We start from the raw sequence: 19,643 nt of genomic DNA on the forward strand, positions 1-19,643 counted from the left end.
TTACCCCAGATTATGTGAAAATATAACTAATGATTTTGTGCCAACCAATCAACATAACTGCAGCTTCAAGGGAGTCAAAGGAGCCTCTTGTTGCCATATCCTTAGAGGTGGAGAAGGCATTTGACTGTTTCCTGGGATTACCTTTTACTTGCTCGCTAAATTCCCATTTGGTAGTCAATTATCTCATGGATTATACTTTTTATATGAATCCCTCTTCCAGAGTGGTAACAAATGGCATTATTTCAAAACCATTCCCACTTCACAGGGGTACAAAACAGAGTTGCCCCCCCGACCTCTGCTGTCAGACCAACCCCTAGAAGCTTTAGCTATTGCTATCCATACCCAGAGGTGAAAGTAAGCCGGTACGGGGCTCAGGCAGCGCTTTAAAGGGCCCGGGGCTCCCCGCAGTGGCCAGAGCCCATTTGATTGTAAAATGTCCCCTATAATATTGGCTACCAGAAAAACATGGGCCAGTTTGGCTAGAAAAAAAAATTAAATTCCATCCCTTGTCACACACTGATGCTGCACTTTGGGGCAACTCACTGTAGAAAAATCAACAAGAAACCACGAATGTGGAAAGAGTTGTTGGACAAGAGGGCTTATCCAAACTGGGAGCAGGGCGCACTGATGTAATTCCACTAGCACAGCATTGGCTCAAACCGCTAATGTAGATGCACCACACTGGCGAAACAAGTGACCTGCATGAGTGCAGCTTCTCCCAGATTCAAACTGATGTAAACTGCACCAACGTAAGCCACTATCTGCACAGGGGCTTGGCACAGGGGCAGCTAGAGCGGGGCAAAAAAAACACAACATACAACAAACCCAACACCCAGTGTAGACAAACCCTTAGAGCTATACAACACTTTCACTGCTGGATTAAAATTTAACAAATATCTAACAATCACTTCAAAGTTTCATAACCTTCAAGGAGACCTGCCTCCTCTTGAGCCTGTGCCAGCTGTCACTTGAAACTGAGTTAAGGGACCCAGGCAACACCCACACTTTTGGAGTTTTTAAACCCACAATTTACAGCAGGATCTAACTCATACTAGGCTCCTGCTGGATCTTTTTAACAGTAGAGCAATTTATTTTGGAGGACCAAGAAAAGTAACAGCATTAGTAAGTTACCATAAGGAGAAACTATACTAAATCAGGAATCAAGGATATGAGAAAAACATTTTCAGAGCTGTTTGTTTTTCACTCTTTCGTGGTCTTGGAAAAGAAAATGGAGTGAATTTGTTTCATATGGATATTGTCCATCATTGGTTACCATACATCTATTCAAGCTTACTTGAAAAACAAAAATTTTAGTTAAAAACACACAGTACTGTATAGCATGCCTGTGAAATATGTTTGTAATAACAGATCATTACAGTAAATGCAATACAGCTTTATATTACATTTTTCAAACAGTGTCCCAAAATGTTTACAAATTAAATACTCCAGCAGAGAGTAATTCAGAGGCACAGTGTTAATCAAGGAAGAAAAGAGGTTTACAGATCAGGGTGGATAAAAATCAATTATTATTTTTAATTAAAAAAAATCAGATTTTTTTATTCTAAATCGGATTTTTTTGATAAAATGTTTTTTGAGGAAAAAAGCTATTTAAAGATAGTTTTAATTAAGATATCTTTGAGCTATAATGTATCATGGAATAGGGATTATGAATTCTAATTCTATAGTATGAGACAATTTATTCATGTAATGTTTAAGAAAAGTTTTGTAAATGAGTTCCAATAGTTCATGCAGTGGTGAGCTGGAGCCGGAACCAGTTTGCACCAGTTCACTAGAACTGGTTGTTAAATTTAGAAGCCCTTTTAGAACTGGTTGTCCCGCGAGGGAGAACCGGTTCTAAAAGGGCTTCTAAATTTAACAACCTGCCAAAAGTGGCACCTTAGGAGCTAACCCCGTGGGTGCTCCGGGGCTGGAGCACCCCCGAGGAAAATTTGATGGGTGCAGAGCACCCACCGGCAGCTCCCCACCCCCGGCCCCAGCTCACCTCCGCTCCACCTCCTCCCCTGAACATGGAGCGGAGGTTACCGGGGGGGGGGAAGGGGGGGGCTGAGGAGGTACCCCGGGGGGGAGCGCAGGAGAACCGCTCCCCACCCCAGCTCACCTCTGCCTCCCTTGGCCTTAGCGCAAAGCCACCGCCTGCTTCTCGGCTCTCCCCAGCTTCCCACATGAACAGCTGATTCGTGGGAAGCCGGGGGGGGGGGAGGGAAGAGAAGCAGAGCGGGGCGGCGCAGAAGTGAGGTGAGCTGGGGCCGGGTGTGGAGCTGCCAGTCAGTGCTCTACACCGACCAAATTTTCCCCATGGGTGCTCCGGCCCTGGAGCACCCACAGAGTCGGCAACTAAGGAGCCACTTTTGATGTGATCAGTGGGGGGAGCGGCTGCTCCCCCTGCTCCCCCCCAGCTATGCTCCCCCACCCCAGGAGCCAGGGGGACCTGCCGGATGCTTCCTGGGAGCTGCCCCCTGGCAGGTCCCTCTGGCTCTTGGGGGGGGTGGGCACCCACTACGGTGGCCCTCGAGACCCTCCTGCCCAGTTCTGGGGGCAGTCAGAGGACAGGGGAGGGGGGTGGATGGGGCAGGGGTCGGGAGAGGGCCATGACCCCCTCGTGGGGTGAGGAGGGAACCGGTTGTTAAGATTTTGGCAGCTCATCACTGAGTTCATGGATTAGGGACCCAATCTTATGGGGTTCCAGGGGTTTCTGTATAGATTATTTAGGTTAATCTTTCTATCTACCCAATGGGACTCAATAGTCAGTCTAGAAGACACCATCAGCGATGCTTAGTTTTGCAGTTCTCAAACTGTGGATTTGTGTCTCCAGAGACAACAACATGCTTGTTAACAGCAAAAATTTTTCTTAATAAATATATAGAAGTGAGAAATAACAGACCTCAACCCTATTGTCCCTCCGCAAATTTGTGTACACAGTCAATCCCTTACCTCTCCCTAAAAGTGCAAAGTTTCAAAAAGTTTGATGAATACAAGATTGTTGGGGGCGAAATAGATCTGGACAAGGAGAAGAAGTCCGGAGATAAATGTGAGAAGGGAGTGACAAGCAGTAGAAACAAAAGTGAAACTGTTTGAGCAGCATATTCCAGAAGTCTTGAACTCTTTCTGAGTGTAGCCTTCATTGATTTGAGATCTACCATACCATTCTCTCACTAGAATGGAAAACCTATAATGGCAGCTGGCCGTAAAAGAGACCCAGTTTGGGAATAAAAACCAGTCAAGAAATATAAGTTTGCTAATGATGTTTTAAAGAAAGTATCATAGAATCTCAGGTTTGGAAGGGACAAGGGGGTCATCTAGTCCAACCTCCTGCTCAAAGCAGGACCAATCCCCAATTTTGCCCCAGATCCCTAAATGGCCCCCTCAAGGATTTAACTCACAATGCGGGGTTTAACAGGCTGGTGCTCAAACCACTGAGCTATTGCACTGGTGGAAGTCACTTAAGCACTTGGATTCAGAGACTGATGAAGTGATAATCTCACTTTGAACAGTAGTAGCTTCTTCTGCCAGTGTAGAAAGAATATTTTCTTCCTTTGGACTAATTCATTCCAAACTGAGTAATTGTTTGGGACCTGAAAAAGCAGGAAAGCTTGTTTTTCTTTTCCAGATTATGAACAAACAGGAAAATGAACGTGAAGACGACTGAGTTAGCTACAGAAGCCAATATTTTAAGTTCCTCATGTTGACCTGGCTGACAGTCAATTTAAAAAAACTGTTTAAAAATATTTCATTTAAAATTGTTTTTAACTAAAAACAAACCTGATTTTAAAAAACTTGAATGTTAAGCTAAATTCAAAAATTCATATGCTTGTTTTGTTAAAATATGATATGTTTGCTGTTGAAGGGAAAAAAAATCCAGAATGCGTAAAGTTGTTGTTTTAGTTAAATAAAACAAATTTAAAATGTCTGTCTGGTGATATTCTCCTCCTAATACAGCATGGCAAGTAAATCCTCCAAATATTAATGATTAACCTGTTGCATTGGAGATAGTTCACCTCCCAGTGACTTCATAAATATCTGCTTCAATTACTTTTGGTAAATGAAATAACCAATCATTCATTTTCTGATATAGCTGTAAAACTAATCTGAAGAGTTTTCAAAATAAATCACTTTAAAAAAGTACAGTGTGTACCTTCTAAAAATGAAACCTACATCTATCTCTGAGTTGTGAAGACTATGTATTAAGGTTATAACAACCAACAAGAATGCACTTTTATGTAGAAATCCATGATTAAATCGAGTCTTCTTGACTAGTGATTTAAATCAAATCCACCTTGTTACAGATGAAATCTGAAATGAGATCAAGAACCAGGGAGGCGGAGAGACAGGGAGGCTATTCCAGACAGTAATGGTTGTAAAGGAGAAGGTTCTCTCTCTCTCACCGGTGTTAGAACTACGTGAAGGGACTGAGAGGAAGCCAGGGCCAGACAAACAGCGGAAGAGAGGAGAGATATAAAGGTCCATGAAGTCAGCTGGCATGAGTCCACACAGAGTATTAAAAAAGTGGAGTTGCTTGATGTTAGGGTGATGCATTTGATCCTCTTTGTAGGTGTGAAAATTCCAGCAGCAGCATTCTGGACATGCTGAAATCTAGCAATCTAGCTGGGATTTGGGAAGGGAGCTAAAATAGTCAAGACGAGATGACAATGACGACAGGCCTGATAAGGAAAACCACAATAACCTTCTGCAAATTGGAGAGAATAATCTATTGCCCAGCTGCTTACAAGCTCACCAGTGCTATTGGTGAAGTACATGAATAAGGCCTATACAGGATAAAAAGCCAAGTATTTATGGGAAATGGATAATAAAATGCAAGGACAGCAAAAGAAAAATTAGAATACTTCAAAAGTATTCAATACCTAAAAGTCCTAAGTGGTTTCACATGGGTTAGTTTTAGACAAGTTGTCATTTATGCAAATACTAAATTAACCAAATGGCAAGTGTATCCCTATGATCTAACCCAGACAGATAAAAAAAACCCAGAGCTCTCAATCTGCTGAGAAAAGCAAAAAGTTATGCCACAATGAGAAATGTGGTACAAGTACCTGAACAGAACAAAAGATAAAGATGATGCTTACTCTATGGAGTGAATAAAACACAAGCAGTTTAACAAGTTAACTCAGGACATAATTGGAATGCCTAAGAATATAAGAACACAAGAACAGCCATACAGGGTCAGATCAAAGGTCCATCTAGCCCAGAATCCTGTCTTCCGACAGTGACCAATGCCAGATGCCCCAGAGGGAATGAACAGAACAGGTAATCAGCAGATGATCCATCCTCTGTTGCTCATTCCCAGCTTCTGGCAAACAGAGGCTAGGGACACCATCCCTGCCCATCCTGGCTATTAGCCATTGAGGAACTGCTGAGCAAAGGAAAATTAGCAGGTTAAATGAGCCTCATAACTTTGAGCCTGAAGAGATCAGAGATTTGTCTTTTTCTTAACAGTATCTGGTATGACAACAAGAGTTCTTTGACAAACTGTTTATTTGCTTAGAGAAATCATTCTCCCTAAACAAAAGTTGCATGTTACAGCATCTTTCTTTACAAATGTCCTGGAAAAGGTGTGTGCCTTGCAGTTCCTGAGGCATGGTATCCATGGTGATACACTGGCCTGCAGCCAGAAAGGGTCTAGAAAGGTAACACCTTGAATGAGCATTCAAACCTTCCAAAGTAAAAAAAGTCTAAAGGAAGTGGCAAGTTGAGCAGAGAACACTGAAGTCCTAGCTCATTACAAGCATTAAGCCAAATGTTAAAAATGTTAGGTTCTATGTGCCAGGCAAGCATATGGCAAAACTGGCCAATGGCTATGTTAAAACAGAACCCTTTGGGTTCAGAGATGGTTAGGGAAGCAAAATGCAGGGAGGGGACTAGTCAAGGCACTAATAATGGTAAATAGAGCCTTCACTTCTAGATCACCAGTTCAAATCTAAGCCAGTTCAGTAAGGATGCAAAGGAATAATATATATATGGCTCCTTTCTACCATCTAAAGCATTATGATACAAACTATCACAAGCACACCTTCAACCCCAAGGCTATGTGATGGAAAATGTCCTTCTCATCCCTTGGGGTAGTACCTACCCATGAAATTTGAGGCATACGTGTGAGGAAGCTTGCACTGCCATTGCCTATGCTATACCTGCTCTGCGATGAAACAGAGGACTTCTGTCTCTAGGGCTGTGAATTCAGGACTCTTCACCAGCATTAAATTCACATTAAATGAATAAAACACAAAGTGAAATGAGCAGTAAAGCAAGTACAGCTGTGCCCTCTGATCCATTACGCACTGCCTTGAAAGGAAAAAGGGCTTACAACAACAACAAACTTACCATTCTGTCTGTAGTGAGCTTGGGTGAAAGTCACGCAAGCAGAGAGGGCCTGGCAGAAGGTTCTTCACACAGGATAAACCCTGTGGTAGGGATATAAGAGCAGACACACAGAGCATCCCTTGTGCACCATGAAAGTGAGCATCCATTCAGCACCACTCTGTCTCCATTTAGCCTGGAGTGGAGTGAAGCTGCTGAAGGTAGGACAAAGGGCAATACCAGTGGATCCACAATTTTGTGGATTTATGGATAGTGAGCCTCTACGTGTACGTCTACACTGCAATGTAAACCCAGGGTTCAAATTTAGGAGCAAGCCTGATCTTACTTCCATCTACAGACAAGTCATGCTGACCCTGGTCCCAGAACCCCTTCGGGTTCAGTGCATACCTTAGTCAAGCCAGGACCCAGAGTTCAAGCCCAATGGCTTTTCAGTGTAGACACAGGCCCATCAGACTCACGCTCTGGGAGTCCACCAAAAGTATTCCACAATCTCATGGGCTCACTTGCTTTGTCCTCTGGACAGTCAAGTTTTCCCACACTGCACCATAAAGGGCCAAAGTAGCCACATTTTGGGAGGGCAGCAGGAAGTCTGGGATATGAGTGGTTGGATTCAGGCCCGCATAACAAAGATAAGACAGGTTGAGACCAAGGGTTCAATAATTCCTAAGGTGCGGTTACAAATGATGCTCAAGCTCTAGGTAAACAAACCCATGGTCTGCTAACTCAAGTTCTAACCCTGGGTTTACATTGCTGCGTAGACACACGCTCCATGAAAAATGCTGCAGTCACTATTCTAGTCCAAATGCTAGAATACTGGCCAATGAGGGTCTGTCCTGCAGTCCAGCAGCCTACCCCTGGCTTTGAAGGATGCAGGCAATTCCGTAACACCCATCCCCAAATCCCTGCTTAGCTTCCCTACACCAAGGGCTTGATCCTGAGAAACAATGAACACCCACAACTTCCCTTTATTTCAATGGGAGGTGCAAGAACTCAAGATCAGGCCTAAAGTGGATTTACTGTGTCTTTGTGCAGGGATGGGTGAATTTTATCTGTAATGAATAGCTAACTTCATATAAAAACACATTTCAGCCTCTGTCAGAAAGACTTCCTGGCACTTATAAGCAGCACAATCGACTTACATAAAAGATAAAGGATTCCTGCATTTTCTCTAGTCTTCCCAATGTGGAAGCAATTTATGTGCATTGTTGTAATAATCAAGATACAAGAATTCTTTGAAACCCAAGTGGTCAACTGCCAAATTAGTTTTAAGATGACCAGGCTTCAGTTTTTGGTATGCAAAATCCATTTCAATAAACTTGCTCATCAACAGAGTTTACCAGAGTTGTTCTGCATCTCTGAACATACTGATAATAGGTTTTTACTATAATAACTGATTTAAATGATTTTTACTCCTGGTCCATTTGAGGAAATTAAGGGAACGGGCCACTTGATTAGAGACAGGTGCGTGCAGCTGAAACACCTGCAAGTATAGTACACCTAGAGCAAGATTAAGTGCTCATTTATGCTTCTGTGGTTCAAGGTTAAGCATTCACTCACTCTAATTTCTGAGTCTGCCTTTATCAAAAGCCATGCCAGGTAATTAGAAGCATTATAACTATTATTAGTTTATAATATTATTATAGCATTTTGCTACACTTGACATCTGTTGGCTGATAGACTGAACAAGTACATAAGAAATAATTATGCAGAGATTTCTCGCAAAAGAACACAATGCAGAGGACACTGAAAAAGTTACTTTTACAGAAACATGCTTGAAATGTAAGTTCTAAAATTAATAGTGAAACCTTTTTAAAACTCCTGTTAAAAAAAACACTGTGTTTAAAATAGGCAGTTGTTAAAAATAAATGTATTTTGAAAATTTAAAAGCAGATACCTGGCATAGCCTCTCCCCAGAAACATCACACACATCTGTACAGGGACTCTTCCCTTGCAACCCAGAGGTTTTGAAAGCATCTCCCCTTCTTTTGCAGACACTAGCATCAGACTTTGTGAATTACTGGCAAAGAGTCTCATTGTGCAGGCAAACAACATAAACTCATGGTTCAGGACTGCTCTAACCTGCTCACTGAAAATCCTATAGTATTATCAACACATACCTAGAATAAATTATAGATTATTTCATCCCATGAAGCCAAGTGTTTTACAAATTATATTTGGGACCCAAATCATCCAACACCCATATAAGTACATTCATCCAACAGATATAGCCATATCTTTGAGTATCTTAAGCTTCTATGTAGCACTAATTACACTACACAGCCCTTTGAGATAAGACGAATAATCAGAGAAACCATAGAGATAATTTAGGGAAGCAGAATCTAATTGCCTAGACTAATATTTGGTCAAGGCACCCTTATTTGTGTAAGGGTTATGGGAACCTTAAAGACAAGTGAACAAGAACTTGCTTTTACATCTCATTGGAAATACAGCCCCCTACAGCAGCACAATGCTCCACATAACACCAGACTTTGGCATTGGTTAAGTATTGAATTACAAGGAGGGGGTGCCATTCACTATTCCCCCATCATTTTCCCAACATTCCTCAAGTGCAACTTTGTGAGAGGAAGCAGAGAGTTATGGTTAACATACTTAAGCTAACCAGTTTCAGTAGATGAATGTGGTGAAAAACAGCATCAATCCTGGCTGCACTGTAGTCAACAGTTTTGCCATGGACTTCAATGAGGCAAGAATTTCACCCCACAACTACAATAAAATGACAGAGCTCAGCCATGCAGTTGCCAGCAAAGAAAGAAGACACAGTGGATGTGTGACCCTAAGAGCATCCCAGTGCCAGAGGGCTCACTGGAATCAGGTAATGAGTTTCAGCTGGCCTGACCAATTTGGTGTACCTCAACTCACTATGGTTATAATCTGTATCTAAAAGGTGTCATGTAATGTGTCATTGGAAAACTAGTAACTCACTGACCATTAATATACTTGTATGATGTATGGGGGGGGATGGGAAAGAGGGGAGAGGTATTAAGAGTTTTGGACATATAATGGAATTTGACTAAAAAAATGTTTAAGCCAGATATGTCTGGGGAGCTGGTAAACAGGTATGCCCTAGACAAAGGAATATGTTTGCTTCTCTGACCAGCTTGCTTCGCAGGAAGAGACAATGAAGGGTCATTTACACATAAGGTAAACAAAGTTATCAGGTGGGGAGAACACGGCATGGCATCTACTCCCCTGCAAGAGAGAGAAATTTATAAAGAGAGGGGGGCACCTCAAACGATAAGTAATTGAATCCACTGACTGCATACAATATTGCTGTATTATAACAGTGTATCAAGTAAGATACTTTCTGAAAGCTAATGGCACACTGATGATTAATATCACCGTGAAATGTATGTATTAACACTATATAAAGAACTATAGATACTCATTGATATTATGCTTTACAATCTGTGACCAAATAAACGGAAAAAACAGGTTTTCACCAGACAGGAAGGAAGACAGCCATCTGTCTCCAAAGAAATTAAGCAAAGTGTGACCTAAAATATGGAAGCCCCATCTATACAAAAATCAGCAGGAGGAATAGGAAGACCACAGGAAGGGAAGACCACCATGAGGTTATCTTGCCCTCTTTAAACTAGGTCATTAAACTTTGAAATCTATAAGCAGAGACAGAAAGCCATTTTGGCATCCATCACTAGAGAGGCACAAAGGGCTAGAGCTCTCGCAAGCTGAGAAAGATGGATTCTTCAACCAAGGAGAAAGGAGGTGCTGATGTCTCTGGGAACTGCATATAGGTGAGAAACTTGCTTAAGCAAAGAACTTTCACCTAGGAAGACACAGGAAGCCTGCACCTTGTAGTTCTGTGGAAGATTCTGACTGAGGGAAAGTCAGTCATGGCAGGGTAGAAGGAAGACTGGTGAGAAAAAAAAAAACACTATCTTGAACAAAGCCTGTACCTTGCTAGATTAAATTTTTGACTTTCAGATACGTATTTTCACTTTGATTTGCCCGTAACCCTTTCTATGTTTATTCCTTTTAGTTGACATTACTTATGTCCTATTGTTAATAAATGGAATTTATTTTTACTCTAAGGAACTCAGGGCTATGTTTGAAGGAAAGGTTCTATTTACCCTAGTTAAATAAATAAACTAATGTGCTTTTGTCTCTTCAAAAGTAGCAAACCTAATTATTTCTCCAAGTGGTCCAGGAGCACATGGGATGCTTCAGGGAACACAGTTTGGGGAAAATTCGGGACTGGGAGTGTGTTGGAGGTCACCCTGCAAGTGGTAACCAAAGCTGGTAGAAGCCCACAAGCAGCTGTTGAGCCACTGGGGTCAGAGTTATTGATCCATGGATTTACAGCACACAGACACTCATGGTGTGACCTGCATGCTCACTGGTTGGTTGCTGGTGTCCAGGTTGCAAGCCACAGCAATAGGGCATTTCAGGCATCTAGGATTACAGGTGGTGACACAATCCTTCACTCATCTGGACTGCATCCCAGAATGTGACAGGATGGGACTCTGTTTCAAAAAGGCACTGACCGCTTTAAATTCATGACAGTGGGAAGTGGTGTTGGGGGCATTTAGGACTAGTCAGAGACAGCCATTGATATTTTTTCCCATTAAATGTATATGGATTAAAGCAGTCACTCTGGATTAAATCAATAAATACACAGAGGCTGAGTCCTAATCTACACAGGGAAATTGACTCACAAGGCTATAGCAGAATATTATTCCAGGATGAAGTCACTTTTGTTCTGGAATAGTGTCCATATGTAACCCACAGACCACTTTGTGGCAACTGGCAGAGGGTACAGGGATGCACAGGGATCCCTGGGTCAGATATATGCATATTAGTTCACCAAAGGGTGGCATGTGATCATCATAAACACTGCAAAATGTATACACAGATAATATTTAAGAAGTTATGTATCTATACTGAAAATTATATTCTTAAGGATTTGGGATTAAGGCATGTCACCAGGACGTGACATACCTCAAAAACGTTTCTTTCGGCACGTGGTAATAGACGATTATTGCTGTCTGGTCATAAGTGTATTGCCCACCTCACAATCTATGTCTGTTTGCATACTGAGCCTGGTGCTAATCAAGAGATTGCAAAATCAACAAGAGAGGAAAGCCACTTGAAGGAACAGTGAGCAGAGGGTGTCCTGTTTATAAGTAACGGCAAAGGATTGTTCTGCTATATCTAGGGAGAACCAAGAGAGACACTCTGGATTCTTCACCAAGGAGACAAGCTAACAGCATGTTTGTCTTATGAAAGCAGGATCACAGCCAGCCTGGAAGGATGCTGGGTGAGCAATACTCCACAAGACATCAGAGTACCATGTTAATTAAGTCTAGGCTCTGGAATGCATTTTAAGATTTTATTTTATCTGTAACCATTGTTTCCACTACTTCTACCTGATATCACAAACAAAACAAAGCAGAGATTCATTCTTGATTTCACTATAAACGTATCTAAATGCTGTGTGTGAAAGCAAAACTGTGATCTGAGATGGAGCTGGTAAACTGGGGTGCACTGTTTCTTTGGAAGCAACAGATCTGTAAATACTGTAACTGCCAAGTGAAACAGTGGCTGGACACTCCAGGGAGCTAAGCAGAGGGCAGAGTGTGCCTTTCCCTAACCTGAAGAAAGGCAGTGAGGCCTGCGCAGGCCTAAAAGGGAGTGCTTGTATTGCCTATGGAGTTGGGGAGCCAATCTCTGGGAGATACAGACATGGCTTCCTCATGCCAAGGGCAAGTGGGAGCGAGATGCCTCACACTACACAGGGAGCTATTCCAGAACAGCTTATTCCAACACAGCTAGATCAATTTCCCTGTGTGCACAAGACCAAAGTCTCACTTTGTGAGGGTTATAATAGAAGCAATAAAGACAAGCAGAATATTAGAGTGCACATTCTCTCTTCTATACGGTAGCAGATGTTATACATTTGTACCAAGTAGAAAAATGGGCCAAACGTTAACAGAATGCAGCTCATTCACTTTCCCACTGACCAGAGTTAAAAGTTATTGCACTGGAATTTAGAAACAAACTCACATACCAAACAAGAGTGAGCAGGTTATCAAACTAAAGATAGATTCCTGCACTTAGAGTGCAGATGCTGAAATGAATTACACAGGGGAGCCTGGCTTAAAGCCAGGGAGATGCTCAGGGCTTACCTCTCATTTCAATTCCCCTTCCTCTCTTTTACTGTTTGACAGTTGGAAACAGCACCTGGAAGTTGTTTGTTTGCCATTGTAATGCAGCTCTCCACATGACCTACTCTGAGGACTACAAGCGGATCTTGTAGCTGGAAGGAAGGACTGAACAGTTAGGGTAAGGGCATAGCAGGCTCATACTGGCTGTGGCGTGTCAGATAATACCTTGCCACCTGATAATGGAAGCAGCTGGACCAAACTTGGGACTGACCGCAGAAGAAAAATAAAGGTACTCAGAGAGAATTTTCCCAGTGGAAAACAGCTTAGCAAGGATTTCACCCGGGGGGAGGGGGGGGGGGGCGACGACCAGCCATAGCTGTCATGAGCTGAGTCCAATGGAGGGTGGCCCTGACGAAGAGATGTAGCTGAGATATGCTGCCCATAGGGAATAGCCTCTGACAGATACCAGCCTAGGAAAGGTTTCATAGCAGAGCCCAGGAAGGCACCCTGTCTGCAATAGACAAATCCCAGTTTGTGTTGACTTTTCAAAATTCCAGTGTCCTTTAAAAATAACTATGTCTTGAGAAGGAGCACATTAGGTCTTATCAGTTATACCAATATAACACACATGCCTCAAGTGGACACTCTTATTCCAGTGTAAGAGCAGCTTTGGGGAAGGGAGGCATAGCTTAAACCCCTTCCCGAGCTAAACAAAAAAAATAGTACTCATATTCCAGTTTAAGAGTGTCTATGCAGGCAGGTTATATCATTATAACCACATCAGTTTAAATTTACACAGGGTTCTCAAACTTCATTGCACCGCGACCCCCTCTGACAACAAAAATTACCACATGACCCAAGGAGGGGGAACCTAAGTCTGAGCCTGCCCGAGCCCCACCGCTGGGGGCAGGAGGGGAGGGAGAAAGAGAGCAAAGCCCAAGCTCCATCGCCCTGGGCTGGGGGGGCCAAAGCCCAAGGGCTTCAGCATCAGGCAGGGGGCCTGTAACCTGAGCCTTGCCACCCAAGGCTGAAGCCCTTTGGGTTTGGCCACGGGTGGTAGGGCTCGGTCTCAAGCTTCAGTCCCGGACCCCAGAAAGTCTAATGCCAGTGCTGGTGACCCCATTAAAATGGGGTCCCAATCCACTTTGGGGTCCCGACCACAGTTTGAGAACCAGTAAGATAACTAACTCAAATTACAGGTTTCAGAGTGGTAGCCATGTTCGTCTGTATCAGCAAAAAACAAGGAGGCATCCTTGTGGCACCTTAGAGACTAACAAATTTATTTGGGCATAAGCTTTCATAGGCTAAAACCCACTTCATCAGATGCATGGAGAGAAAAATTCAGTAAGCAGTGTGTGTGTGTATATATATATATTTTACAGCACATGAAAAGATAGGAGTTGCCTCACCAAGTGGGGGAGGTCAGTGCTAACGAGGCCAATTAAATTAAGGTGGAACAACAGTTGTCAAGAAGGGATGAATATCAACAGCGAGAAAATTACCTTTGTAGTGCTAATGAGGCCAATGCAATCAAGGTGGACGTCGTTCATTCTAACAGTTGACAAGAAGGTTGAGTATCAGCAGAAGGAAAATTACTTTTTGTAGTGACCCATCCACTCCCAATCTTTATTCAGGCCTAATTTGATGGTGTCCAGTTTGCAAATTAATTCCAGTTCTGCAGTTTCACGCTGAAGTCTGGTTTTGAAGTTTTTTTGTTGAAGAATTGCCGCTTTTAAGTCCATTATTGAGTGTCCAGGGAGACTGAAATGCTCTCCTACTGTTTTTCGAATGTTACAATTCTTGATGTCTGATTTGTGTCCATTTATTCTTTTGCATAGAGACTGTCCGGTTTGGCCAATGTACATGGCAGAGAGGCACTGCTGGCACATGATGGCATATATCATATTGGTAGATGTGCAGGTGAACGAGCCCCTGATGGTGTGACTGATGTGGTTAGGTCTTATGATGGTGTCCCTTAAATAAACATGTGGACAGAGTTGGCAACGGGGTTTGTTGCAGGGATTGATTCCTGGGTTAGTGTTTTTGTTGTGTGGTATGTAGTTGCTGGTGAGAATTTACAAACCTGAAACAGGGGGCAATGTTTGCAAACCTTTGGTGAATCTTGGACTGAATTTCAAGCGACAGCAAACCTATTTAGGGTTTCCAAACAAAACACAGTTAGGGCTTGGCTACACTTGCAGATGTAGAGCGCTGAGACTTAAACCAGCCTTCAGAGACCGCAGCAGAGAAAACGCTGCAGTGTGTTTACGTGGTCAGCTGCACGAGCACTGGCGTAGCCACATTAGCAGCTCTTGCAATGTCACAAAGAGCAGTGCATTGTGGTAGCTATCCCATGCTGCGGCATGCTTTTCAACTGGGGGGGTGGAGTGTGTTGTGTGTTTGTGGGGGGAGAGTGTGTGTTTTGGGGGGCAGAGTGTGTCAGCATGCTGTCTCGTGAGTTCAGACAGCAGCAGACCTCCCTCCCCCCCGCCGCGCTCTCTCTCTCACATACACACTCACAGCAGCATTCCACAGTATTGGTTCGCTTTGTCCCGGTGCAGATAAGCATGCCAGCTGTCAGAAACAGATCTTTGAAAGGGGATATCCACATGCCTGCAGCTGAGTTCAAAACAATGACAAGCGTGGCCACTTGACTTCAGGGGATTATGGGACGTTTCCAGAGGCCAATCACAGCACAGTAATGCAACACGTCATCCACACTGACACCCAGGCGTTTCAGCCAGGGCGCAGCAAGCTTTATGCTTCTGGTGGAGGTGGATTACCAGGAGCGCTCCAGCTGCGGAGTCCAGGCGCCCTAAGTGCCTTGCCAGTGTGGACACCTCAAGAATTAGGGGGCCCGGGGCTGATTTAATGCACTCTAACTTGCAAGTGTAGCCAAGGCCTCAGTTTGGGCTGAGTCTGACTTTGCCTTTGGGGGATTTTTTGAAACAGAAGCTTTGAGAGTGAAAATTCTAATGACGTAAAAGAAGTTTACTCAAAGCTTCATAAACCGGTACTGCCTTATTTTACATGGCGAAATCCCAGCAGAAACTGTGTTTTCTGTCATCACTCATTTCAGGTGCTAAGAATATCTTTGTGTTAATAATAAATAGCTAGCTTTATATAGCACTCCTGATCTACGAGTGCTTGACAAATATTAATTAAAGCTGACTCACGTACTTCACAAAGGGGAGTTAAGTATTATTTCCCAGATGGGAAAACTGAGTTAGAGAGAGTTTAAGTGATTTGCACAAGGTCAAAGAGGAAGTCAGTGGTGGAGCCAGGATTAGAACTCAGGTGCTCCAGGCTCTCATCCTCAAGTTCAGCCTGCTGACCCCACTACCTCACAAAACCTCCACAGACCAATGTGAGCTATATTTAATATGCTATCATTTCTGTCTATCTTGAGCCAGTACCTTTTAAATAAGCCTCATCTTCAACTTCACTGTGACACAAAAACAGTAAGAGGGGATTTGGGGGGAAGGATGAGGATATGCTCCTCCACAGGATGAGTAAAAAAGAGGCTTGTTGAGGACATTTTTACTGTTAAATGTAAATAAAATCACAATTGGACCAATAAGAGAGAGTAGAAGGTAATATAGTAGTAGTATATAAAAAATTAATCATGGTTACCTGTCACTTCCTTATAGCAAGGGTGGAGCCATGCTTTGTACATTCAAGGGGGTAGGCTGGCAACTTGCCAGGAACCCACACATCACACTTAATTTCCATAAACAGAGTAGATTTACATCCCCTTCAGCTACAAGTGAGATGTGGGCCTGCATAGACAACAGGACCCAATGTGCAACACTTACTTTTCATAGGAGAAGCTACACAAGTCTCCACTAGATTCACTTCTATATTAAGGATGTGGCATTTGCATTGTAGAACTCCCTGGGGCCACTTTCTGGATACCCTTGCCTTGGATGCAGTTATGCAGCCATCATGTTGGGACTGGATAGGAAGAGCAAATGGCAGGGTTCAATACAGCTATTTTATGGTACGATAAACAAGATGTACATTAAAAATTCCGCCTCTAACAATGCCACTGTTTCAAAGATGACGTGCTCACAGCAAATATGAGCTGCATGATCTTACATAGCTGAAATAAAGACTTGTAGGATCCATTGTAAAAGGCAGGTCTTGTCACCCACCTCACACTTTAAGACCTTGTGTACACATAAAAGGTTCGTCAGTATAGCTATACTGGCACCAGCCTAACTAGTGTAAATGCAATTATATCAGCAAAAAAGAGCTTGTTCCAGTTCAGCGAGCAAAACAAGTTAAACCAGCACACACACAAAAAATGCTTCTGCTGGTGTAACTGTCTACACTAGGCCTTTTGCAACCATAATTATATCTAATAAATTCAATTAATAGATTACACTCTTAACTGACACCTGCAAAACTTTTAAGAGTAGACTTGGCCTAACAGAAAGGATGGGAGTATTGAATGTTTAACAAAGGCTTCCATTATCCAAAATGGAAGTCAAGCATTGCAGTTAAATGGGAGGGTTAAAAAACAAAAGAAAACAGTTTTTAGTAGGCTTATAATAAAAACCTCTTCCCCTCTCAACTGCTTGGCTTTCACTCTCTTGGCTCATATAATGCCACCATTTCACTAGTTCTCCAGTCAGCTAAGGGCTGGTCTGCACACAAAGTAACTGAACTGTCCCAAAATAACTGAATCAATTTTAACCCACACCGTTTGTTATTTTAATGGATGTTTTGTGTGTGGACACTCTTAAGAGTGCTCCTGATCAGGTCAGGTTTAGTGTCTTAAGCTAAATCAAAACAGGGCACTTTTATTCTAAAGTAAGAGTGTCCACACTCAGAAATAGTATCATGGTAACAAAAGGTACAGACTACAAGTAATTCAGTTTTTTCAGTGCAAGTTTGTGTGTAAATAAGCCCATAGAATCTTCCAGAAGTGGACCTGGATTTCTAATGTAAAAAACAGATTGGTGGAGGAGCTCTTTTTGAAGCTGCCTTTTTATTTCCAGACCTACAATATACAATACAAAAGTAGCTAAAAGGACACAAGGCCAATATTTTTTCATTGTCCGGTCACCTTTTAAAAAAAAAACACATTTTCTTACTTTCCTTACCACTGCTCCTTACAACAGATTATAAAATCAAGAACTGCGTTATAATGTATTATATTGCTTCCTTTCCTCATGTCATCTCTAACAAAACAGAAAAATTACAAAGTTTAGTATAAAAATCTGTTTCTACTGGAATAAAAGCTCATGGAAACATCAGTTTTAAGTTTTGCAAAATCAAATTTGACTCAAAATTTAGACTTGACTTTACACTAAAGCCATTTTAAAAAGATTAAGTTAATGGATACGAAAAATGAAAGGCATCTCTCCCTGGATGTTTTCAAAGCCACAAAAAACAGCCTCAGCCGAATCCAACATATCCAGAATTTCCACGGAAAGCAACAGTGCAAAACAACTCTATTTTATATTCTCTCTCACACACACTATATCCCACAAAGCTTCACAGAGTTATCGACAACAGAGGAAGACAAGTAGTAAGAACTAAAAGCAGAAGAGAAAAGAGGAATGCAAGTCAATGAGGCAGAGAGAGATAGGACTGAAACAATTAGTGTTAAAACTGTACCCCAGCCCAGGACATAGAGCAGGGAAGGGGCAGCATATCACCCACCACCGTACCCATAAGCATGAGACTACCACTACTGCCTAGCATCGCCAATTTTCGATGGACGTACTCCCGGAGGTTTCATCACATGACAACCTTTAATTAAAGATGAATCTTTAATCCCTGTACACTCCACAACAATCCCAGAGGGCTGGCAACTCCACTGCCGCCCCACTACATCAGGCTGCTCAGATTGCAGCCCAAGGAGTTCAACCGTGTGGCATATATCTCCCCATTTTTAAATTTAAAGGTTTCCATAGCCACATACAGCAGGTCCCAGCCCACAACACAGCCAGGGGGCTCAGCTCAAGGAAGAGCATCACCCACCAGGGCCCCTCACTTCTGCTGGGAGGAAAGCACCGTGAATGCATACTGGGAGCCACCAACACGAAGGGCCAGGCAGGCTAGTCGGGGGCCATGCTGTATGCCAGGCCAACTTAGTCCTGCACCACGATAGAGTTGCCAATTTTATTTGGGCAAATTCCTGGAGTTTTTATCAAATGACATAATCTTTAACTGAAGATCACTCTTTAATTCCTGGAAACTCCACGGCAAACTTGAAGGGCTGGCAACCCTACACCAGTCCACAGAAACACGCTGCCTGCTGCGAGCCCTCGTCTGCAAGGGACAGGGAACGGGTCACACCACACACCCGTCACCTGCTCCCCAGGGCAGGAAAGAGGCAGAGGCCACGCGAGCCCAGCAACGGGGCAACTAGGACGCAAGGCAAGCCGGGAGCCGGGCACGTTGAGGGGGGAGGGCGCAAGGCACGCCGGGAGCCGGGCACGTTGAGGGGGGAGGGCGCAAGGCACGCCGGGAGCCGGGCACATTGAAGGGGATAGTAGGGCGCAAGTAACCTGCCCTATGTCACACAGGCCCGGCGCCCCCTCCTGCCGCGCCCCTTGAGCGGCGCCACCACCCCTCATGGGGGCGGAGATCCCGGCCTCCCCACTCGGCTCCTACCTGAACCCCCAGCCTAGGCCTCTCACTGCGCACACTCCACAACCCTCCCCGCTGGCGCGCACAAACACCTCCTTTCGGCCCCCGCGCACGTGACTGCGGCCACCAATCAGAGATCAGCGCATTGACTGGCTGTGCTCCGCCCACCGGAGGTTTTCGCTCCGCCCCGCTCTCATAAACCTAGCCCTCAGAGACTGTTAGCCCCACCCTTTCTATAGCTCGGGCACGGCTGACTCTGCCTTGGCTGAGTCTACACCCACCGGCAGCTCCTCGCCCCGCCCCAGCTCACCTCCTCCGCCTCCCCTGAGCACACCGCTGCGTCCTGCTTCTCCCCCCTCCCCCCCCCCCCCCCCCCCCCCAGCGCTTGCGCCGCGAAACAGCTCTTGTGCATGGCTTGCGCTGGCAGGGAGGGGGGAGGAACGCACCACGCTCGGGCAAGAGGCGGGGCCGCGATTTGGGGAGGGGTCCAATAGGGGTAGGGAGGGGGCGGAGTTGGGGCGGCGGAGGGGGGGGTGGGAGCACCCACCA

General features: G+C 43.9%; 1 protein-coding gene across 6 annotated transcripts in view; it reads right to left on the reverse strand.

Moving 5' to 3' along the window:
• The window catches only part of SIL1 (SIL1 nucleotide exchange factor), a 213,668-nt gene extending 194,472 nt beyond the window's left edge, over positions 1-19,196 (reverse strand). For 3 of the 6 annotated variants that reach the window (XM_077824245.1, XM_077824249.1, XM_077824247.1), the window contains exons 1-2: positions 19,119-19,196; positions 16,307-16,445 (exon numbers count right to left, since the gene is read on the reverse strand). The gene's annotated coding sequence lies outside the window, so the exon portion shown is untranslated. Of the gene's footprint in view, positions 1-13,993; positions 14,738-16,306; positions 16,446-18,169; positions 18,185-19,118 lie in introns of those variants that run through there. The other 3 variants (XM_077824246.1, XM_077824251.1, XM_077824252.1) reach the window with 3 other exon arrangements.
• Positions 19,197-19,643: the final 447 nt, after the last annotated feature.

Source organism: Eretmochelys imbricata, chromosome 8 (assembly GCF_965152235.1).
Source record: "Eretmochelys imbricata isolate rEreImb1 chromosome 8, rEreImb1.hap1, whole genome shotgun sequence".
Taxonomy (NCBI): Eukaryota; Metazoa; Chordata; order Testudines; family Cheloniidae; genus Eretmochelys; species Eretmochelys imbricata.